Raw genomic sequence first — 26754 nt, 5'->3', positions numbered from 1 at the left:
GACGGTAATAAAGGCTTATGTGGAGATTCTTGACATTTTGTTTTACATATGAATCTTTTAATTCCGTTTCCATCATTTCAGACTATAGGCATATACTGTGCAATTAGGCAAATATACTCTGGTTCGAGATTACAAGTAACATGAAAGGCATAATGATTTTAAAATTACGCGATGCTTAGCTCTTAACAAACATTATTGTTAAAAAGCGATGTGTCTCGCGATGACTATGAATTTACCAGTACGTGTTCATCTTTTGGCGTAAAAAGAAAGTGCATTTAAAACTATTGTTATATATAGTAATATATAATAATGGCATGATGGGTCTTAAAGTTACTGACAAATTCTCGTTCGAGGACACACATTGGAAATAATATTTTGTTCCGAATTTTCCAGGAAAAAAGGTGCGTCGTTTCTTTTTCTTTTTATAACGTATTTTAAAACTTGTTGTTTAAGACTGGTATTAGGTGTATAGCGACAAGCACAAGTATGCACATCGTAATTTTGCATTCATTTTTAAATATCGTAAAAATATACCATTTCCAGTATTACGGAATGCTAGATTTCGACCGTTATTATTCAAAATGATAATTTCGCAAACTGGCGTATTGCAGTCATCATCAGACGTATATATATCCAAATATCTCATCAGACGTTACATATCCAAATATCTCATCAGCCGTTTACATATCCAAATATCTCATCAGACGTTTACATATCCAAATATCTCATCAGACGTTTACATATTGAAATATCTCATCAGACGTTTACATATCCAAATATCTCATCAGACGTTTACATATCCAACTATCTCATCAGACTTTGACATATCCAAATAAGATTATATAACGGCAAATTAAATTTATTTCACCTAAAAATAGGAAATAACATACTAAGTACAATTACACAACAAGCCGGGGCAAACAGGTACATACAAATGAATAATCCTGTTATACAGTTTAAACATTTGATTCGGAAACTTACGCTTCATAATGTCACGTGACACATTTATGCAAAGAGTGAAATGCATTTTTAGAATAAACGTATTATCAATCAAATGAATAAATTAGTTGTTTTTGCTGTTGTTTTATTTCAAGTAGTTAAACAACCTTAAGTCCAATATATATACAAGTCTAACTAACGTTACGCATTATGTAATTTTCTACAAATAGCTAGTGTAATGGCTTTAAACGAGCAGCATAATTCAAATGACCACATGTAGCATTGTTTATGAAGTTTATGAATGTCAAATGCCAGTTAAATCCCCCTTTATGAAATGTCGAAAAAATTGGACCGAGAAGGACATATATATGAACTATATCCATATACAAGAAAATCTAAAAGCTTAAATTATCCCCCACGTGTTTGTGTTAAGATCTTATATACAATTGTGAGTAGTATTATTAAAAGAGGTGTTAGGAAGCTATACTATCACATAATAATTGACATATACAATGTTTTGAGAATCAATCCATGCAATCCTAAAAGGACAGTTCCCAATATTACTGCTAAAGACAGAATAGCATTTTTTCTAAGATGGCTGATTTTTTTCGGCAAAAACACCATACCTTATCATACATTTGTGTGTGTTAATATCATAATAAGGTGCATTCATCTGTGAGTGTATGTGAACGACAGCTTTTCTAAAGCAGATTCAAATGCAAAGATGAAAGTTTCTTCTGACATTTGCATCTATACACGCTGCTTAAGTATAACCACAACTGTGGAAGGGAAAGCTTTTGTGTATTGATATTCTTAATTAACTAGCTTATGCTATACGATGATATGGTGCTCTACCTATGTTGTAATGTTTAGTATATGAACTTATTCAGAACTGCTTTCTTTGATTCGATAAGGTCATGGTGAACATCATGTATAAGAACTGGATACCATGTTGTTATCATGTCTTAGTATAAATTAGCAAGACTGGACTTTTCTGTTGTTCGGCAGAGTCTGTTTGTCAGACATGTCAATAGTTGCAATAATAAATATTTATTTAATGTAAGGGCATATCAGTGATAATCCAAACATCAAAATATGGGCGTGTGGGCATATTTGTATAAACGCCAGGTTCAGTGAGACGATTGTAGGGATTGGAATTGATCGTAGAAATGGGATTATAAAGAACTTGAGATCTATTACTTGATGTATATATATTTTTATATACAGTGTTGTGAAGTTATTAGCCCCCTCCCGTGCAAATTTTAACAAATGACAGAACAAACGTATATTTAAGTTTGATGACGATGTACTATAGTATAAGTCTAAATACTCTATAGTATAAGTCTAAATACTCTATAGTATAAGTCTAAATACTCTATTTTAGTATAAGTCTAAATACTCTGTCTATCTGTCAGTCCTATTATTTAACATCCGCATCGTTTGTAGTCCGGAAACGGAATTCACAGCATGCTGTCATACACGGTGTGTTCCAGTTCAATCAAAAGTTTACCACATGTGTGCACTAGGTCTAAGTATTCACACGTTGTATTATGTCACCCTTTAAGTTATTAAAACAAAAAAGTCGATATATCGCGGGCTTAGCGCAAAACGGTTGTAACTGATTTTTGTAAACTGTTAGTATTATTAAAAAAATTAATGATTAATACATTTTTATTAGTAATCAAAAATATTTGCATGAATGTATGTATTGTACATTTCTTTTAGTTTCACATAATATACATATATTTACATTATTGTAATCGGAGATATTGGTTAAATATCAAGACACGACTGTTTTGCTCTTAAAATCTTGAAATCTTTGATTTTATTTTTATGTAAAAAAGTCGTATCTGAAATTTAGATCAATTTTTTTCTGTAAATATGTCTTAATATGTAGACTTTTATTATGAATACTTGAAATATGTGTTAATTAAAATATTTTTAATGATGGAATAAAATACAACTTTTTACATTTATTTGAATTCAAGTTTTATTACCTCGGGGGAAATCAAATATATTGTAGTGTGCCTTTTGTTTACCAACAACTATAACTTTAAAGTATTATCGGTTTATTTGAACAAAATTGTAATTATTTAAAGGTATGCTAGAAACAGCAAATAATCATAAAACAGTGACTGGGGGGCCTGTAAAGAATTATGAGTATAAGACCAATACTTAAACATATAACAGTTATTGTCATATCTTAACATCTTTCTTATATCATGTAATATTTGTATTGTAATATATTATTTATTAATTAAAATACAGCAGAGTTAAAGTCAAAACAAGTTTATCTTATCTGCTTATTTTAATTAAAAATATTATGAACTTTGTTACATAAGGCAGGCCTATAACCCCTTTCTGAATTCAAATACATACTATTCAAAATTGATTATGGTACATGAAAAATGATTGGACAGAAAATAGTACAAAATCTTATTAATCTTTTTCCTACCTTTGAACTACATTATTATATTTGTCTAATTCTAACATGCTACGCACTGGTACCATTGACACAGTCTGACCTGCTACACACTGGTATCATTGTCTCAGTCTGAAATACTATGCACTGGTACCATAGTCAAAGTCTGACCTGCTACAACCTGGTTACATTGTCTCAGTCTTACATGCTATGTACTGGTACCATTGTCACAGTTTGACATGCTACATACTTGTATAATTGTCTCAGTCTGACATACCACGTAATGGTAACATTTTAACAGACTGACTACTATATATTGGTACCATTGTCACATTCTGACATGATCAGACTGGTATCACTGTCCCAGTTTTACATACTAAATGTACGTACTGGTACCATTCTAACAGTCTGACATGCTATGCACTGGTACCCTTGTAACAGACTGACATGATATAAACTGATTTTGGCACAGTCTAACATGATACATACTGTTATCATCGTCACAGTCAGACATGCTAAACACTGGCACCATTGTAACAGTCTGACATGCTAAGTACTTGTACCATTCTAACAGTCTGACATGCAATGTACTGGTACCATTGAAACAGTCTGACAATCTATGTACTGTTACCATTGTCACAGTCTTACATGCTATGTACTGTTACCATTGTAATAGTCTGCCATGCTATGCACTGGTATCATTTTCACAGTCTTACATGGTATGTACTTGTACCATTGTCACAGTCTGACATGCTACGTACTGGTATCATTGTCACAGTCGGACATGCTATGTACTGGTACCATTGTCACAGTTTGACATGCTACGTAATGGTATCATTGTCACTGTTTGACATGCTATGTACTGGTACCATTGTTTCCGTTTGACATACAAATGTACGTACTGGTACCATTATGACAGTCTGACATGCTATGTACTAGTTCCCTTGTTGCAGTCTGGCATGCTATGCACTGGTACAATTGTCACAGTATGACATGTTAGGTACTGGTATCATGGTAACAGTCTGACATGCTGCGTACTGGTACCATTGCCACAGTCTGACATGCTACATACTGGAATCATTATCACAGTCTTAAATGATACAAACTGGTAATATCGTCACAGTCTGACATGTTATGTACTGGTACAATTGTCACAGTCTGACATGATACATACTGGTTCCATTGTCACAGTCTGATATGCTATGTACTGATACCATTGTCACAGATTGACATGCTAAGTACTGGTACCATTGTCACAGTCTGACATGTTATGTACTGGTTCAATTGTAACCGTATGGCAGGCTACACACTTGTACCATTGTCACAGTCTGACATGCATGTATTGGTACCATCGTCACAGTATGGCATGCTATGCACTGGTACAATTGTCACAATCTGACATGATACATACTGGTACCATTGTCACAGTCTTACATGCTATGTACTGGTACCATTGTCACAGTCTGGCATTTTAAGTACTGGTACCATTGTCAAAGTCTGACATGCTATATACTGGTTCCATTGTAACAGTCTGACATGCTACGTACTGGTACCATTTTCACAGTCTGACATGCTTTGTACTGGTATTATCGTCGGAGTCTGACATGCTATGTACTGGTAATATTGTCACAGCCTGGCATGATACATACTGGTTTCATTGTTAAATTCTGACATGTTATGAACTGGTACCATTTTCACAGTCTGACATGCTAAGTACTGGTACCATTGTCACAGTCTGACATGCTTAGTGCTTGTACCTTTGTCACAGTCTGACATGCTATGTACTGGTTCCATTGTAACAGTCTGACATGCTAATAACTTGTATTATTGTAATGATCTGACATGCTATGCACTAGTACCATTGTTACAGTCTGGCATGCTACGTACTGATTACATTGTGACGTGCTATGTACTGGTACGTTTGTTACAGTGTGAATTGCTATGAACTGGTATAGTTTTCACAGCATGACATGCTATGTGCTGGTACAATTGTAACAGTCTGACATGCTACGTACTGGTTCATTTATCACAGTCTGACCTGCTATGAACTGGTACCATTGTCACAGTCTGACATGCTAAGTACTGGTACCATTGTCACAGTCTGACATGCTATGTACTGGTTCCATTGTAACAGTCTTACATGCTACACACTTGTACCATTGCATCAGTCTGACATGCTATGTACTGGTACCATTTACACAGTCTGACATGTTATGTACTGGTACCATTGTCACAGTCTGACATGCTATGTACATTTACCATTGTAACTGTCTGACATGCTGCGTACTGGTGCCATTGTCACAGTCGGACATGCTATGTACTGGTACCATTGTCACAGTCTGACATGCTACGTACTGGTAAAATTGTCACAGTCTCTGATGCCATGTACTATTACCATTGTCGCAATCTTAAAAGCTACGTACTAGTACCATTGTCACAGTCTGACATGCTATGTAATGTTTCCATTGTAACGATCTGACATGCTACACTCTTGTACCATTGTAACAGTCTGACATGCTATGCACTGGTACCATTGTCACAGTCTGACTTGCTATGTACTGGTTCCAGAATATCGAAGTCTAAAATAGTAATCACCATTAAATGATTATCATATGGTCGGCTAAGTATCGCTAATAAACATTTTGTTTTCAATGTGTTTTAGTATAAAACGTTTTAAACTAATTCACAACTCAACTACGTTGAATAGAACATTCTCAAACAGTTCCATCCGGTGTTATCATTTCTGGTGATACGTACTGTCAAGTTTGTTATTTATTGGAACTTAATTTCTTATTACAAATGTTATTGGCTAGTTGATTTAATTTATATCCTTACAGAATTTGATAAAACAGGCATCACCTTATAATGTTAGCATGAATCAACAAGGGATGCAACTCGTGACGTCACTTTCCAGGTTGTGAACAAAAGTGGTGCTTTATTACTTCGCTTTTCTGCTTGGATTTAACAGTCCGAAATCACCCAATCAAGATAGTTGAACACTAAATTAGCATTAATCTGACAGAACATTCAATTTCATGCTGCATACAATTTACTTACATGACAAAAATTGTAAACCAGAAACTTTGGAATATTTGTTTTCGCTTTAATAGACAGGGTTCCTGGCTGAAAACAATGTGCTTTTAATTGAAATTCATGTATTCATTGGTATACACCAGGATATTGGTAGAATATTTGCGGAACATATATGAATTTTGATAACATGTTGTGTCTGTCAACATTTTCCGAGTGGTTAAAGCAATTGCCGATCGTACATATATATATATATATATATTATTTATATATATTGATAGACATAGGCCAACTGATAAAATAAACTTCATATTTCAAGTGAATCGGCCTTGAAATTATCACTTTATTACATGAGAAGCAAACTCATACATTTATCAACCATTTATAGACAGTAACATTTAAATCTTTCGGAAACCGCGACATGCCCATTTTCGGAAATTATGAAAATTTCACCAGAATAATTTTCGTCGAAATTCTTATATTTTTCTCAAATATTAACTTTGCTGTTGTATACCATGAATTAATTGATTGAAAAATAGTTTTACCTTGATTTTGGGCAGGAACTCTTTATATAATTGCTTAAAAAAGACGCTTCAAATTTAGCGCATAAAATATTGAAAAAAAAACCACATATTTCAGTTGGTCCCATTTCGATAATATCACGAATTCTTATAATTTCTACCAACCACTTATTTTTGAAATTATGGCACATATCTTATAAATCTTGAGTAATTTCTTCTTTTTCACGAAATCCTATAACAGTTTTTTTTTGGTAAACAAAATGTTAATATTATATATACCGGTAGTTTGTTGTCAATTTTAGATTCTGTTACATTAAGCACATTTAAAAAGTATCATTGATTGAAGTTATTTTGAAAAAAAAGAAACCTACTGGGGTTCGAACCAACGCAGTGACAATATTAAAGGGACTGAGTATGACATTTCACATTAATTAAAGAACATAAATATATTTTCCAGTAAGCAATAATAATAAGTCCGTGTGATGTAAAACACATAATAAGTAGAATATCCAAATGAAATTTACTTCAAACTGACCGCTGAAATAACTTCGTTAGTCAGTGTAATGTAACATTTAAGTCTTCAGTATGATCATACATTCATTGTACGTATTAAGAATTGCAGTATGGTGGCTAATAAAAGTCATACGTTTCAAACTCATAGAGATGGCAAAAAAGGATCCCGCGAACCGGATTCGAACCAGTGACTTTAGGATAAAAGTTTGTCAGAACCACTACAGTCCTCCGCTCTGCCAACTGAGCTATCGCGGGATATTTGGGCAAGCTACAAACTTAAATGTGCGTTGGTATAAAACGATACAAGATCGAGTAGTGATTTAGTATGCAGTTTAATATACATTGTTTTACAACATTTCATATGAAACTTCGTGTATGTTTAGATATCAATGACAAAAAGTGCCATGCACATAAATAATAACCCTACACTTTCGTTAATTAGGGTTATTGTCCATGTTTGCTTGTGTATGATCCATCTTTTAAGTGTTAAATCGTAGACACAAAACAAGATTTCAGCATGAACCTTTACGGGTGGATAGATAGTAATGACGATAATTGAAATGCGAAAATAAAACAAGTATTCTTCATTTAAAGTTATTTAGGACAATATTGTATATCAAAAATAATTGCTTTCATCATTACAAAACAATTTTTACGTGAGTTCTCAGATTCATGAATCTTATGATTATTAGAAGTTTTAATTACATCCCACGTGTTGAGTTCATTAAAGATCCAAATCGACAATTAGATTCGAACTAATACTAAGGAACACAGTTGCTCATAACAACTACAGTCCTCTGCGCTTCCAACTATCGCGCGGTATTTAGGTGCAATACAACTTGTTAATATATCGGTATACATATTATCAGTTAGGAAACGGGATTGAGCATGAAGTTTCACATAAATTGTATAACATTCCTCAATTTTCAAATATGCAATAATTAATTAACCAGTGTTATATAACACACAAAATTAGCAGAATATGCAAATGAACGGTACTTTAAATGCTCTGCTGAAATAATTACATTAGTCAGTGCAATAAAACATTCAACTCTTCGCCATATCATACATTGATTTATATTATTTGGAGTTGTAACAGGGTGGCTCATTAAAACATACGTTTGGAACTCATACAGACGGCAAAAAGTCGATCCCGCGAACCGGATTTGAACCATTGACCTAAGAATAATAGTTTCTCATAATCACTACAGTCCTCCACTCTACCATCTGAGCGGGATATTAAAACAAAACCACAAACTGAATGTATTTTGCTATAAAACGATCAAAGATTGAGAAGTGCTTTAGTATTCAGTTTCATATACATTGTATTACAACATTTCAACATGAAACTTAGCGGATATATATAGAGAGAGATAAAAAATAGAAGTCCCATGAGCAACATTATAACCGTACACTTTCTTTAATAAGAGATATTGTCAATTTTTGTTCTGTATGATAAAATTTGTCATTGCTATATCTGACACATATATATATATATATATATATATATATATATATATATATATATATATATATATATATATATATATATATATATATATATGACTGGAAACGCGAGTTTGACTATTCTGGCAAAAAAACTTTTTCAGTTAGGCAAATATTATGAAATTGCTGCATCTTAATAATCAAAATACGAAATTTGAGCATCAAAATCCTAAAAATGACGAAGTTATGCCATTTTTGTGGAACATGTCACAAACACTGAATAGCGCTGTTTTGTATGAAATGACGTTTTAATTCACTGAGCATCATTACATGTTATGATGATCAAGTTGTGTTGTTACTAACACCATTGTTCGCGTTTTTCGATGAACATAATTGATTACAAAGTAAAACAGTTATGGCAGTATTATAAATCATTAAATAATTATGGTTGCCATGGAAACACACAATTTTTTAAATATGTATTACCATTTTTAAGAATTTAAGACAAAAAATACAGAAAAATCAACAAAATAAATTCTGGACAGATATGTAACATGGTAAACATATTCAAATATTAAACATGTATGCACATTTTCTAAATAAGGCGTGTTTTCAGAAATTGAACATTTTGTATAACTTCGACCTTGACACAAAAAGAACAACTGCTCATGATACAATTTGTGTTGTGCATCTATACTGCCAAATATATTTCATATATTTTTTAAGCAATTTTATTGTGTGTTTTGTTCAATGATTGATCAAATTAATGAGGCAATATTGATTAGGTTAACCGTTGCTATGAGAACAGTAAATTGTCAATTGCAAGTACATGATATTTGTTAATCAACAATGTATGAATAGTCAATATATTTTCAAACTAAGCATAAGAGTTGAAAGAAAACCATTAATTTATTTGTTTTTAAAGAAAATTCACTCATTGCAATCGAAGGGATTCAAACACATGCTTTTAATCAAAAACAAATTAAAGCAATAAGCACTACATATTTAATATCACACGTCACCATAGATTGAACTTAACACAACAAAATGTTTGTTTACTGGTAAAAACATAATATACACATAACATGAACACATACATAATTTACATCACATAACTTGATGTCAATATGAACTACAACAGTATTAGTGATAATTTAAGAACACGCACCAAACATGAAATACAGTGTACTTATTATGATGTAAATAATATTTTATAGTGAATATTACTATGAGAGAGTTAATTTTCATTAATTATAAAATAGATTTAATATATCTAACTTAATTTGCAAAATAAACACAAATGTAAACAATGTACATTGAATTTCATAATGATTAACATACTGTAACATGCTTACTATGTTGTTATGGATTACAGAGTTCTTAAAAAACTACACAAGACAAGCATAGTTGATTTGTTACACTACACATTCATGCATATCAATCAAAATGTATTTGAGTTATTTATTGTTGAAACATTACCTGTTAAGTCTGGAATAAAACAATATCTATTTAAAAAAAACGTCAATCACAACACACCATGAACACAATATATTGTCTCATTTTATCATCCACACAATGCCCAAACTGACAGTAAGATGTAAACTTGGTAAGCTGAGGTTGCACAAGAATTGGCAAAATTCATATATGAAGATCAGCAATAATATCATATACATAAATGACTAATTCCTTATAAGCAACCTTAACCTTTTCTTGTTCGAACACGTGACAAATACATCACAAATGGAGACCACCTACTTGTCCACCATACATTGCAATTGCAATCAATCAATATGCAATCTTTTTCTCCATTGATATTTTTCTTTTCAAACTCGATATGTGTGAAAATAACACCAACAATTATTAATCAATTTATATCTTCAATTAAAATATTCTTGTTTCGTTCAGAATTTACTCAGAACCCTCCTGATATGCACACAGAACAGAGCACAGTAAATGTTCTAAATTTAACATTAACATAAAGTATAATGCTTTTAAATTACTTGATCATACATGTATGTAATACATGAATTTTATTAATTATGTAATTAATACAATTATGTATGTAATTATTAATTATACTATTAATTGTCTTCACCAAAGTATTGAAATCAAGGATTAACTAAGCGATTTACCCGGTACATGCTAATCTCTTCCTTAGCATTACTGCTCCATCGACAGCGTAAACTGCTGTCCATCCTGTTGCATTATACATTTTTCTTTAAATTTGTAATTCTGTGATTTTAACAAAACATCCTAACAACTTTGCATAGGAATTTTTTTTAATTACAGGATGCTAAACACATGTAAAGTAAAACATGCAGGGTGTAAGTCATATAATACCTGATAATAATGAGCACTTGTTTTGGTGTTCGCACTTTTCTGTTTTTCTCGAACTGTATTTAAAGCTGAACACATGACCGATATGATGCAGCTTAAGAAAACAATTAATATATTTTCTATTTCATCATTAACCATTAATATGGACATCCACAACTTAAAATTCTGACAAGAATAGAAACATAAAATGTATACTCATAAACAATCATCGTTAATTACATAAAGTGAAAATCGAATGGAAAGAAGAATACATGCACACAACATTCTTAACAAAATATGTAACAGTAAAGTTCAACAACAAAAGACAAAACTAGAGGTTTGTTACATTTTGTCAAGTTTCGCCCAGTTTCGGGTAAAACATACAAAGAAATGTCGTCTTAAATCTTCATTTTGACAGCCAAAATGACTCATACAGAAACCGTGATTGGTTCAATAGATTAATTTTACATTAAATTTCATCAATATTGACAAAATTTATATTGGTTGTTAAAAAACAACACTGAAAAACTTAGAAAGTCCTACCTTGACAAAACGCAGGCATTTTATCCGTAAATTTCAATTGCCAAATTTGCCCTGCAGTATTCATTGCTATATAAGCTGAGGTTAATTTAAACCATAAAATATCAATAGAAAACGGTAAATTTTAATTCCCCGCACTCGACAATCTTGCTTTGGGTTCTACTTGAAAATAAAACTAATGTTAATGTCTACAAAATATGTTTACAAAGTGCCCGAAACGGTAGTCACAACTTAAAGTCGTTTTTTCTCGGAAACGACGTCAACGCCGGAATAGTAAAAATCGTGTTCTCACATACATATATGGGCTGTTATTTTGTCTAAGTTATCTCTGTAACATAAATATGAAGATAAACAGTGCACAAACATCTCGACCTGTGCTTTAAGACACACTCTTTATAAATTTGAATGTGTTATGTTCATTTCAAACTTGCGATATAAAAAGCTATAAAATAATTTGGAAAACTGAGTTGCGTCTTAGCGAACAACGTCAGTGCCTTCATCGCTTTAATTGTTGTTGTTTTCAGTTTTTGCATTTTTGCACAGCATCCATTTAATCTTACTTGGCTACAATCACTTAGTATTGACCTATTGGCCAATTAAATTGAATTTATTGTATTGTAAATTGCGTCATTTATTGCAGATTGCGAAAATAGTTTGGTTAACAATCGGGATTTAGTAGATATAATGTGTGTTTTTAAGACATAACAAATAAAATGGATATTTTCAAGGCTCGGTTTAACCTGTAACGCATACAATTTTAATTTCTGTGATTAAACTGTACATGCAGGTTAACAAAGTTTGTGCTTCACAAGATAATTAGAGTAATCGCTCGAATTTCGACAATATATTATTTGATATAATATAAACGCCGTATTGTGTTTTTTTGTAAAATCAAACACAATATGTTAACATAATAAAAGTGGAAAATAAGTCGTGTGATGTAAATAAATAACGAATAAAATTTGGCCGACCTTCACCCCCTGCTACATTTTCGAGATAAATTTATTTATTGATGTCGGACCATATAAAAATGATTAAAAATACTAAGAACTGTTCTATTGTGTGATATATCTAGGTATGATAATCAAATGTGGTTTGATCTGAGAAAACTCGACTTAATTCATGTGCGTAAAGTGTCGTCCCAGATTAGCCTGTGCAGTCCGCACAGGCTAATCAGGGACGACACTTTCCGCTTTAATGGTATTTTTAGTTTCAAGGAAGTCCCTCCTTACCGAAAATCAAGTTTAGGTTGAAAGTGTCGTCCCTGATTAGCCTGTGCGGACTGCACAGGCTAATCTGGGACGACACTTTACGCACATGTATAATGACCAGTTTTATCAGCACAAGACACATATGTTTTGAACACATACCGCCCACATTCACGACAAATAGCAAGTTTCGTGCTGCTAAGCAAACGCCAACGTTTTCACCTTGCGTAAGGTAACAAATATAAAAAAGGAAAGTTCTATATGGGATCTATTAACACTATTCCTGACGTCAAACCAAGTCGTAAATAAATTTGAAGATACAAAAAAACAATACAAGTGTGGGATATTTTAGATATGATAATCAAATTGTTTGAAAAAAGCTCGCTCATGTTCAAGACATGGTGTTTAATCACGCCGTTTTAAGGTAAAAAAAAAAAAAGGAAAGTTCGTTAACAGATCCATCAAATGTTCTATTCATCTTCGAATACCCACGTAAGCTATGCTATAACATCTTCAAACATCGCGCATGTCCATCTGATGGGTTCATGATCGTTCTTTTACCCATTTATGCCGAGTGGAATCTCCCATCCTTCTAAATTGGATCAATTTATTTCCAAAATTAGGGATGCCTTCCATAGTTATTTCTATATTTAGAATATTTCTTACAGAAATTCATTTAAGCAAACAGCGCAGAACCAGATGAGACGCCGCATCATGTGGCGCCTCATCTTGGTCTACGCTGTTTGCCAAGACCTTTTTTCTAGACGCTAGACATAAATGGGTTATGGTTCCAGTGTAATATCATCACACAGTTTGAACTTTGAATACATCAAAAGTTATGTGAGCGTGTTGACAGTGTTGTGTATATAATCATTCCCAGTTTAATTTCTTGCCTCCGACACAGTATCATAAAAACTCCTCTATCAGCCATATAAATATTAGATAAAACCCTAAATACCTTAATGTTTATGGCTAGTATTAAATGCCCATCAAATTCGCAATATTGATACAATACACAAGACACACCTTTACCATAAGTTTGAGTACGATGAAATAAATAGGTAGATTAATCTATCAACAAACGGATCACACCATCTCATACTTGCTCCGATAGTTTTAAAAAGGAGCTATTTGTAGAGAAAGTGACGCGACGTGAAAATTTCATTATATTTATATAGGAGCGGATTAAATAACGCGCTGACGGCAACCTTAATTATTTAATGAGTATATGTGTATTAAATAAATGTCATTTTCAATATAACTTTACATAATTAAACATCTGTTTTGCCTTTTAAACAATTATTTTAATTTTCAGATGATACGTGTTGAAGTTTAAAGCTGTGCACATAAGAGCTTTATATAAGACAATTATATAAGCGACAAATGCTTATGCAGTCATTTTTCTTTCTTATAATAATTACAATTTAATTTTCGAATGGAAAGCCATTTATGTTATCATGAACGTAGAGTGTACGTTCTTTATTCTGGCTCTCGTAATTAATATACGAGCACAAAGTATACATGCGCATATGACAATAGTCTCTGGTGCACGATGTATATAACACGATATGCATGTAAAGAAAGAAAACGATTTGCGTTGTTGTCTTGAGCATGTAAGCACATAGACGATTTATTGCAAACGATACAATACAGTCATTTACGATTAAGTATATAACACGATATACATGTAACGAAATCGAACGATTTGCGTTGTTGTCTTAAGCATGTAAGCACATAGACTTATCTACCTCAATTACTGTAACTTATTCCATAGTATTGACCACTTCTACAACAACTACTATCCCGACGACAACTACTCCCTTGGTGCGTAATACGGCAACATTGAAACCAGCAACATCTGTACCGGAAGTTTTAGCGTAAACACGATTTCTAAGACATAAATTGGTCGATGGCAAATTAACAAATTTGTGTTTAATTGATATTGCTTTGTTGAATCTCGAAGTTAATTGCCAATGGTTGTACATATTCAGTGTACAACATAACAGTCTAAATACGTGTACATTATGTGACAATATTTTACATGCATTATGCAGCCTAAGACTCTTTCATATATGTTTTTTACATATGTTTTAATAAATGTCTCACCTGTATTAAACTTAATTTGATAAGGACATATCGACCTTTGCCCGGTATTTGTAAATGCTGACGCCAACTTGTTCTTTGGCAATCTTGGCCAGTATGGGGAGCATTGTTTGCAATTAGTAAAGATACAAACGCAGTGGCACAACGCTCAAAGGCACTGTCACGTGGCCGGACATGGAGTTTTGATTGATATACATGATCCGCGAAAACAGGACTATGTCGTGTGTTTTTTTGGAAAAGAACACGGATGTACACTTTATAAGGCCCTGATTAACAGACAGCGAAAAGTAAGGAGCAGCCTCTGAGTGACGATGGACTTGGGTAACAGGCATGTTTAGATTCAAATGTGCATTTAGTAAGCTGTGCAAAGTTTTCGAGGTTTTCGTGAATTGACCTTTAGTTTTGTCCGCATAGAATCAATGATGCGTCGAATGGTGGCGATCAATAAATAAATCTGTATTTAAGACTCAGTTAATTTTATTTTCGTTTAGTATCTAATCGTGGCCACGCTTCAATGCACTATTATTAACGCATGCGTTATCAAATGTAAACGAATGAAATTCTAGAGTTCATTATCACTTAAAAGTCATATTGGGTGTTCAACAACCAATTAAAGCGGCATAACAAATCAACTAAAACTACATAAATACAGAAAATATTCTGTTTACGTGTCCTACTCGATGTTCGTATTTTGCGGCTGTATAGTAATGATTTCCATGCAAACAAACAAAATGTTATATCTACCATATTGATTTTTATACATTTTATTAACACATAAAGCAAATATCGATGTTTCGGCAATCATAAAAACTTATTTAAATGTCAATGTCGTTCTATACACTTAACCGCTAGTAGAGGCATGTAAAAGATGTTTATATATTTAGTACAAATATATATATATAAAGTTCTATACGGGATCCATTAACACTATTCCTGACGTCAAACCAAATCACAAATAAAATTGAAAATACAAAAAACAATATATATATATAGGTATATGGTAATGAATGGCGGTACAAAAACATTTTCATCACTTGTTTGCGAGAATAAGAATAGAAACAAAATAAAAATATACTTAAACACTGTCATTTACTTACAATAACATTGACGTTCATGTACTCAAAGAGTGATGTTATGTTTGAAACACTGTGAAATCAATGGCTTGTTTATCATAAAGCATTTTATACATTTATGAAAATCAAGCATAATACAGGACAGTATTCATTTTGTTCAAACCAATATCTTATACGTACAATTGTATTGTCTTTAAACAAATCTGGTTTTTGAACAAGCGTTTACAACATTTATCCTGGAACAATAAGTAACAGCCAATTTATTAATTACAAAATCAACTGGAAATCATCTTTTTGCATAAACAAAATAAGCTTGTTGCTTCTGATCAGAATTACACTGTCTTACAACACAGTGGTCTAGGTAGTGAGTGCTTTTACATACTCAGTTTTTTTATTACTTGTTTAACATTTATTTGCTTGCACTGATCGACAAGCAGACAACATATGAATTGTATTTTTTCAACATTTTAATTGCCTTATAATTGTTAATTTTAAAACACTTTGCCAATGTTTGCACATCTGATCTTTATTACAGCATAGCTGATTTTTATATGCAGACAGGCTGATATAGAATCTTCAATGTTCTATAAAAGTTCACATATGTTTCATTCAAGTAAATCAAGAGAACCAATAAACAAGATCACAATGTGTTGTATATGTCTTCCTTAGAAACTTTGATAGTGCAGGAATCACTCCTTCGTTGATTTCTGAAAACTGTCAGGTTTGCTCAATGGAATGGCGTACGTGATGCCCAGCGCTTGGCAGAACAGCTTATAAAAATGGAAAACCAACAAAAAACATAAAATTGAATAAATAAAACAGGCAGTTTGTTTATGTTCCTTTTTAATGCCCTTATGTTGATATTGAAAAACGGAAAGATTGTGGTACGAAAATGATGTTATCAACAAGGGCTTCTTACCCCTTTTAGCTTTCTGCAAATTAAGTATTGTATAACCTTACATTTACAACCCAATCCTCATTATAACCGGGGGAGATTGCAACACTAATAGATTAAGTGGTTTGAGGCCTAATCTTTATATAGTGAGATGAAACCATATGCATATAAATGAAACCGGGGAAAGTGCGAGAAGACGAAGTAAAAAGAAGTTAAAAAGACTGATAAGTTAAATCGAATTTACGTTAAATTTGGTTAATAATCGCGTTCCTGATAGATTACAACCGTAACTTACCAAAATATTGCTCGTGATCACCGGTAAAACTGCTTTCTTAGACCAAATTTAAAATCTATCATGAATAATGACATGTAAACTGCTCGCAAGAGTGCGCAATTAAAATACCACCATGATACCTCGAAAATGCAGATGCCGACTATATTTTGTTGAACAAAAAAAGAAAATTTACCAGCGTTTATGACTGATATTGATAATTATAACGAAAAGATATCGATTTGATCGAAAGAAATAAATTAGAAACACATAGGGAGACAGGCTTAACATTTAAGACGTGTTATATTTACCAACATTATGTTTAGAAAAATGTATCGCGATTTGTGGTTAACCGCTCTGTGGAAATTTGCTTGTTCCACTTAGGCCGGGAAACAGAAAACAGGAAGAAAAACAATTAAGAGCGTAAAAATCGTATTTTGGCGTTGAAAAACATTTAATGCTTAAAAATTTCTCTACAAAACATTTCGAGAACTATTTGCTACAAAATAATGATTTCGCTGTGGTATTTATTCTTGAGGTACGCATATACGTGTGATTTGTCGAAGTATCTATGTAGCTCACGTGTTCTGTGATCATGCATCGCGAAATTATATGACGCGGGCAGACAATTTTTGAGTATTGTAGGTATGTTAAATACAATGTATATATGTATATATGTTTGTCAGATTAGTGATACAAAAAGCGGTCAACGCCCGCCGCTGAGCTTTTGCCCGTATAATTAAATTGTTATCGATATTAAGTTCATATACTAGGAACATTGAATAGAATTATTGTCATTTTTAACAAATTAAAATAACTACATTGGAATAAATTGTATTTGATTATACAACAAGATAGAAAGATTTATTTATCTGCTTGTGATTAAAAGCCATGTATTAATATAAAAAAAAATATAGTCAATCGGCTAAAGTTACATAAAGTTTGCGATACAGTGCTTCCTTGTGATCATATTGATATTTCTTATAGAATATGTCCATTTCTTTTAATAATTTTATTTAATCAACATATCATTTACCATGGGATAATTTCGATTTTTACCTTGGAATTTGTTGTTTTCGTGTGGGATTTATTTCCCATTTAAAAATGGGTGTGTTTTTCTGTTTAAGAAAATTGAACGAAAATCAGCTAACATACTTTAACAACTTTTAAAAGCAAAAAATAAAATGGAAAAATCTCATGCAAACAGTGTGGGGGGGGGGAATAATTTCCATGCAAAAAATCACATTAGCAATCGAAAAAAAAAACATTTGTAAATGCTAAAATATCAAGGGAGGACTAACATTGCTTATACATTTTATAATAAAGCAAAGGCATGTTTATACAAAAATATTCAATTATTAAATAAAAAAGACTTAATCGCATACTTTATAACAAAGAGGTACATCAGAAAGAAAAACAGAGAATTTCAATAAAAAAAATATCATACACTAATATGTTTTGAGTATTATAGTGTATGTCAAAGGATTATCACAGATCTTTAAACAAAATTGATTGGCGGTAGAATCCAATTGTACAATTTGCAATTTTTTTTTAAGTTGTTGCAGTATGGCTAACTATATAATACGGTTCAAATTCATAAAGATGGCAAAAGAGACCAAATATAAGTCGGAATTTTGATTGGGCATTCCGTTTCACATTTTACATAAACTGTATTACTTACTGCAATCGTTCATTGAATAATAATCAATCAGTCCGTTGAATGTAACACACGTAATTAGAATGATATGAAAATGAACCTCATTTTAAACTGACCCGTTGAAATAACTTCATAAGTCAGTGTGATGTAACATTGGTTATTACCATACATGTATTATCATTATAAGAAGTTGTTGTAGTACGGCTTTTTATATCATACATTTAGAATACATATTTATGGCAAAAAGGCTATTTCCACATAAAGGATTCGAACCAGGCACTTACGGATCATAGTTGTAATTCCATAATGTATGCTGTCCTACGCTCGATCAGCTTAGCTATCGTCGGATACAAGTGCGATGCTACTTGTATTTATGTTGGTATCAAACAATATAAGTTTAAAAAAGGATTGTGCATGGAGTTCCAAATATATTGAATGAATACAGGCTTTGCAATCCTATTGCCAATAAATGGCAAGTTTCTACGAGCAGCTTGGGTTCACATGAGATTGATTTAACTATTATATCAGTAATTTATATCGTACAATATGAACAGTAAAGTAAAGAATAAACTACATACATGCAATGATTAAAACAGGGACAACCAACATGTTACCCTGAATGCAAAGAATTTGGTGTACAAACCGGCTTGAGGTTAAGCTTCCCACTCACACTACCTGAATAATACACAGCACATAAACCGTCCAAATATATAAAAGTTTCGTACACTACTTCGCCAAATAATGTTTACACAAACCAAATCAATGTTGTATAGCAATAGCCACACTTTCAACGCTAGATGTGGTCTTATAACATGGATTTAACAAGATACAAAATGCTCTTTTTGTGTTTTTTTCGGAACAATATATTCAACAAATGTCCATGTACCAATGTACCAAGTTAGTGTTCGTATGTCATGTGAATAGATATCGTTGCGGGAAATTAAATGAAATATATTGTGCCATACACAAATACAAACAAGCATTTTGTATGTCGATATATCTATGTTACCATATCTAGCATTGCAAGTTTGGCTATTGCTATAAGAAACATAAATTTTGTTTTGTGTATGTTACTTTAATTACGAACGAAATTCGCATATGCAACATAATATTAAAACAGGAATGCTCAACAGGGATTCGAGAATTGAATACTACTAATTTTCCTACGCAGGTGTCTTAATGTTTGAAAACCGTTCAGTTTTACATTTGTATCGAACCGCGCTTCTAACAGGTCATTGTTTCAAAAAGAGCCGTTTTTAACTTCCCTTATACATTGTTAATATAACATTATTCTGGGGCATATTGCCCATTGCCCATTCATAAGATGAATTCTCATCAACTCTATACTCCCTATGACCCAACCCCCTCTTAAATGGCCACTCAGCTTAAGCAGCCAATTTGGCCGTTTCCCTTGACTGGATGCTTAATAGGGCTTGGACTGTATACACAACTTATTTAGTAAGGGATATAAATACATATGTTCCGTGTTGATCGATGTATGTGTTAAACGGTCGCTTTAAATTTACCGTCACACCGTAAAGTAGGGCTGCACCGAATATCCGAAATATCAGAGTTTCGCGGATCCAAACGAGGATTCGCGGATCTAACCGTGATTGGTAAAATCGGTTTCGAATCCGGATCTTATTTGAGTTTAACCTTTCGTTTGCGTTAATTGTCTCTTTCGCCCTAAAAAGTTTCGTTAAATTGTTTCTTTCTGTTTGAAAGGCTGACTGGTATGAAGTCTGTCACAATTATCGCTACTTTTTCGACAAAAACCTGGTACTACACAGTCTTCTTTCGTTTTCGATGGTGCAAAATGGCGCAGAAGAAAAATCGCGATGCACATAAACAATTAAAATCCTCGGTGTGGAAGCATTTTGGGTTTTATCAGCATACTAATTCTGGCTTATAAGTGGTCGCTACGAAGTATTTTATTGATACTTATTGCAGATTGCGTGTAATGCGTTTTTTGCTTGTTAAAATACAGCGTTATTCATATTATATCTGACTGACATAGATGTGTTTAATATGAGAAATTATTATAAATGTTTGTCGTTAAAATGGTTACACTATTTCGTGTATGTGCGATTTTGAGAAATTTGCGGAATCTGGACCCGGGTATACTTTTTTTTTTCGAACAACGTAAGTCAAATTTGTCATCTACTTAGTATTTGTTTTTGTTTTTGATGTCGTTATTTCTGCTGCCACTACTGCTGTTGCGGCTGCAGCTGCATCAACCAATGCTGCTAAAGTAGTATAAATATTAGTAGCTGTAAAGTTATATTAATAATAAAAGTTAATTATTTTTCTCAAAGTCATAAGACATATATACGTTCTGGTGTTTCGAAACATAATTTTGGTTATAACAATATAAATTATAATTTATTTTGCGTATTTTTACTTTCAAATTAGGATTCGAACCGATATTCGATATCCGAGACTTTGGATTCGAATTCGGATCCGATTGAAATTTTTGATTCGGTGCAGCACTACCGTAAAGGCATTGCCACAGTATCGTGTCTGTTCCTAAATACTTCTACGACATAACGGCTGTATTATAAACCTAAATTACATAAAATGCCATATACAAGTCGTTTTATCGCGTATTCAGTGTCTTGTACCACCAAGCAATTATCAGTGTATCTAACATCTGCATTGAGTGCTATAAGATATCATATAGCTAAACATTGTAATAATGTTTATGAAAATAGTAATATTAACCTATTTTGGTCAATAAAAACCTCCTTAGAAGTAATTGATAAAATTTAAAAAATATAAGGTATCACAAGTAAGCACTTATGATTTTTCTACACTATATACAACGCTTTCTTACACTTTAATAAAATCCAAACTTGTTTCTTTGATTGAAAAAACATTTGCTAGAGAGAAGTATACATATCTGGCTTTAAACACTAAAACAGCTTTTTTTACTAATCAGATATTAGACATTTGGACTTGTCTTGACTTTTGTGCAGCACTAACTTTTCTTCTGGATAACTTGTTTGTTGAATTCAATGGCAATATATTGAAACAAATTATCGGCGTTCCTATGGGTACTAATTGTGCGCCACTTATAGCTGATCTTTTTGATATTGTTATGAAAGCGAATTTATGTTAGAATTATCTAAAACTAAACAACTAAATTTGATTCAATGTTTTAACCTTACTACTAGGTACATTGATGGCATACTTAATTTAGATAATCCATTCTTTGAACAATATATTCACAAAATATACCCAAACGAACTAGTCTTAAATAGATCGTGTCAATCCAATACAGACGCTGCGTATTTAGACTTACATCTTACTATTAATAATAATATGATTAAAACTAGTTTATACGACAAACGGGACGATTTTAACTTTGAAATTGTGAATGTTCCGTTCCTAGATGGTAACATCGCTAAAGGTTCATCCTATGGTATTTTCGTTTCGCAGTTGGTACGTTATGCCAGAGTATGTTCATGTATTAAAGATTTTAATGATCATAATCTTATATTAAAGAAGAAATTGCTAAAACAAGTTTTTTTAACACAACCTTAAAAGTAAATTAGCTAAATTTCACTTAAAGTATGGTGATTTTATTTCAAAATATAATGTTTCTTTAAAATGGCATTTAACTAATGGAATTTCCCATCCATCATTTTATGGAGATGTTTTGAAGCGTGTTCGCAAATTAAATATGTTAAAGAAAATGTGTATAATAAACTTTTCAATTTAATTAACTCGTTTTTATCAAAAGGATATAATGCTAACGTACTTAAAAACACGTGCTTGTTGGTTTTCGATTCACTACATCTTTCTTCTCTTAAAATTTGGAATCATTAAAGTGATATTATGGGCATTTTTCACTGTTGAACAAAATTGTGTCTTTGTGTCGTATGAACAAATTTGCGTGAAAACTACATTTAGACTCAAATCGTACATTGAATCATTTCTGTCGTCAGTTGTCAAAACACCTATATACTGTTTGATTCCCATAATGCCTCTTTAATGGAATTACGATTTTTATACGTTTGATTCTTAATATTTAATTACCTAAGCTTGTTTGATTGGTAATTCAATTTTACAGTACTGCCCCTGGATTTTGTTCACGTCATCGTGTCTTCGCTTGTAAATTACGTCATAAGATACTCTTTCTCTGTTCCTGGCTACATTGATTTTTGTGACGCCATACGACCAATTTTCACAGTTGTAATATACATGCATGGGTCCTTGGGTTTATAGCGTTCAATTTTCATTTTAATTTCTCTCTGACAGGCGTTTTTTGTTTTATTTATTTTTTATCAGTCACATAAACAACCAAGCAATGTAATATGGAATTTTACACCCATTATTGCTGCTTCTTCCTGTATTTGCGCGATGATAATCTGAAATATAAGCTATATAATGCTATATTCCTAAATCTTTTTTTATAAAAAAGGAATGTAGTTTACACTTGTTCGTAGTTTCATTTCATCGTTCCTCAACAAGATGTAGCTCTGGTCTCTTTCCTACCATTGAGTAATTAAATGGTTTTTAAATTGAATGCGTTTTAATTACCTTTTATTATTGTTAAATTTGAGTTACAATGATGTGAGTTTAAATTTTATTTACACTTAAATGTATCATGAAATTTGCTGGGTCAAGTGTGAGGTTAAGCGCTTTAAAACCGGTCTAAACCCCAAATGCTTTGCATTGACCGTTCCAAGGCGGTGACCCCAGCTTTATTCATTAATGTGTTATGTTTGTTGTTTTGTATTGTGCTGTTTTGTACTTTTTTGGCAATTGGTCACTTGCCTTAAATAAAGGACCAACTAAGTGTGTATAATGAGAATTCAGTACTGCTCCAGCAGCTGGAGTTTCACTTCTTTATATTGTTATGCATTGTATTACTACATCATCGAATAACATTCAACTATTTTACTCATAACTTATGTATTGGTATTAAGTATGTTTTGTTGCATATAATATCACGTTTGGACCATCTTTTTTCGTAGGCGGCTATGTTGCATGCATGGTTCTTATGCTATTGTTACATGCATGAGCCATTATTGACAGCTAACTGTAAGATAGCTTAATGTACGAAATCAATTATGTTGTTGTCATATTGCTCTCGACGTGTACGTACTGCTATATATATCATAAAACAAAGGTTGTTACTTTAAGTTAGAACAAAGTATTATAACATTATTTCACATTTAGACCTTACTTATGTACATTATAATACATTTGGTAAATGGTTGTACTTAATACGCGCCATAAGAAGTTGAAGTTATTACACAAATATAATTATATATATATATATGATAGTTGTAAATAGAATAATCCAATATTAAATAATACATGTTTGTATTACTGCAGTGAAATTTATTTAATGTATTACGTTTTTTAATTATAACATATTTTGTACGGAAGAGAAATGCTTCTTTTAGGTAGTAGCACTAATGTGTGTTAATAATGATATTGATATGGATGATTATGATATTTATCAAAATATGCTTCCAATTATTTTGCCAATTATGATATTTATCAACATATGCTTCCAATTATTTGGCCGATTATGATATTTATCAACATATGCTTCCAATTATTCGGCCGATTATGATATTTATCAACATATGCTTCCAATTATTTGGCCGATTATGATATTTATCAACATATGCTTCCAATTAACACTTAATTGTTTGATGCTGCGCGGAAAATATAAAACATACTATACCAGAATTGTCATAATAATAATACAAAAATAGTAGAATAATTCATCGGTATATATAGTGTAGTTGAACGTGATTTACCAAAACATGTAAGTTTACAAAGCTCTTTATTAAAAGCGCATGTTTAGGTCTTCCATTCACGTCTTCTTTAATACTGATGGCTCTGATTTTAGCTATTAATCTTAATGTCAGACACGTTTCAGGAACTGCAACTTTAGTTCGACTTGATTTATTTAGAACACATAATTATGCATTATAACGAAGAACATTTCTATTTATAAACAAATACGCTTCATGAAGAGCTCAGAATGAAAGAAAACAGTGAATGGTATTTTGATATTGTCAGTATTTTTTTAATGTGTATGGTATTTGCACCATTGTGTTCGCTCTAATATGTAAACTGCAGTATTAAATAAAATACCATAACGACGTTTTACGGCGCCACTGGTAAGATAAAAAAAGGAAGCAGCATTATCGTCTTGAGAAAGCAAGAAGACGGCGACAACTCTATACATGTCAAAAAATAAACCCGTTTCGCATAATAACAAGAAGGCTGTATGGTCGAATACGCCATAAGCGCAGCAGTCGTAGTACAGTTGAAGTAGCGCGCCCGTAATGATTTCCAGCAATTTCTTCGAAGATTGAAATGACTGTGTTAAGTTGCCGTGGCCGAGTGGTTAAGGCGATAGATTGAAATATTTTGGGATTTTCCCGTGCAGGTTCGAATCCTGCCGACAACGCATACTTTTTGCGACGCGTTTTATTTCTTTTCTAACGTAATTTGATTTAATATAGCATATAAGCTATGCTTATTGTTAAATATATTGCAATTTTTATGGACATTCTTCAATTTTAAAATAAAAACAACGTTATGGCTTAGTTTGGTGATTTACTGCTGAAAATACGAATAATGCATGTTGCATTTTTATTTTTATTTCAAAAAGTAAATAGTAAATCTGTCTATTTCTTTGTATTTTTGCAGTATATAGTGTATCTATAAAATCTAAGTTCAAAATATTACTTAAATGATACTATTTTGAATCTTATGATACTTTGTTTTTAACAAACCCAATTTTTACTTGGCTGAAACCATGTCCATTTCATGGCGCTCTTCAATAGATAACAAGTTATTAAAAGTAAATGGCTGTAAAAGAATACTTATTTCATCTTGTTTAAACTTTAAACAGCTTTACTGCATCTGTACACACCAACAACATGCCCATATTTGGAAATCTGGATGAATTATTGAACTTTCATATACCCCAGGGGTGCAAATAAACTGGAAAAAAGCCGAGCGTGGGGTGGTTTTGAAAAGATCAGTATATTTTTTTTAAAGCACGGAACATCAATGTTTGTATGTTTCTCATGATATCAGGCTTTATCTGCTCGCTCATGTTTTGTTAGGTTAGGTTTGAACAAGATTATTAAAGGCGCTGTATTGAGGAGTTTGTTTAAATCGGTTTTCTGTTTAGAACCATAATTTGTTGTGTATGGAAGAGATCTTAAGAACGCCACCATTTTAAAAGTCATACTCAAGCTATCCTGATAAATTTGCGGACTTCAAATCAACCGCTGTGCTTAACATAAAAATCTTAAATTAACGAAACACGCGTTATGTAGACAATGATTATCGGAGTCCTTCTATTTCACTTCAATAATAGTACCCTGCTCGCGTACATTTATGAATGTGCTTGACTATAATTTAAACATATTTTTACCTCGACCGCCTTTTAGTTGTATTCACGTTTTTACTGAAATGTTGGATACTGTAAGGCAACGGTTAGTATTAATATATTTGTCACATTTCCTCTACGACAGCCTTACATCACAAAGATTCGATAGTTTTTGCGGCGTCTATATATAATCATAATTTCCCGTACGGTCAGTATAGGGATAGTTATATTGAAAGTGGTTGTAATTAAAGCTGTCAGAAACGAATGTGGATATGGCAGGACGTTATTAAGAATTAAGACCAATTAAATTTAGATGCAGAGTGCATCGAGAGCGACTTGGTTTTATCACTTTGTTTTCGAAAAGCAAAGAGAACATATCAATTGTGTGTGTAAGCCAGACTCTGGCAGCGTGTCCGCAAGGGTCACTGCGATAATCTGAAATCATGCGTGA

At 32.3% G+C, this 26754-nt stretch overlaps 1 protein-coding gene and 1 non-coding gene across 2 annotated transcripts in view; one reads left to right on the top strand and one right to left on the bottom strand.

Moving 5' to 3' along the window:
* The window catches only part of LOC127881065 (salivary glue protein Sgs-3-like), a 194750-nt gene that overhangs the window by 24115 nt on the left and 143881 nt on the right, over positions 1 to 26754 (top strand). The gene's annotated exons all lie outside the window — the stretch shown is intronic.
* On the bottom strand, positions 7590 to 7680 carry Trnay-gua (transfer RNA tyrosine (anticodon GUA)). Its single transcript is given in 2 exon segments — positions 7590 to 7625; positions 7644 to 7680. It is a non-coding gene; the product is annotated as a tRNA-Tyr (tRNA).

The sequence above is a fragment of the Dreissena polymorpha genome, chromosome 5 (genome assembly GCF_020536995.1).
Source record: "Dreissena polymorpha isolate Duluth1 chromosome 5, UMN_Dpol_1.0, whole genome shotgun sequence".
Lineage (NCBI taxonomy): Eukaryota > Metazoa > Mollusca > Bivalvia > Myida > Dreissenidae > Dreissena > Dreissena polymorpha.
The sequence above is the reverse complement of the archived record's forward strand: the minus strand, read 5'-3'. Positions and strand labels throughout refer to the sequence as shown.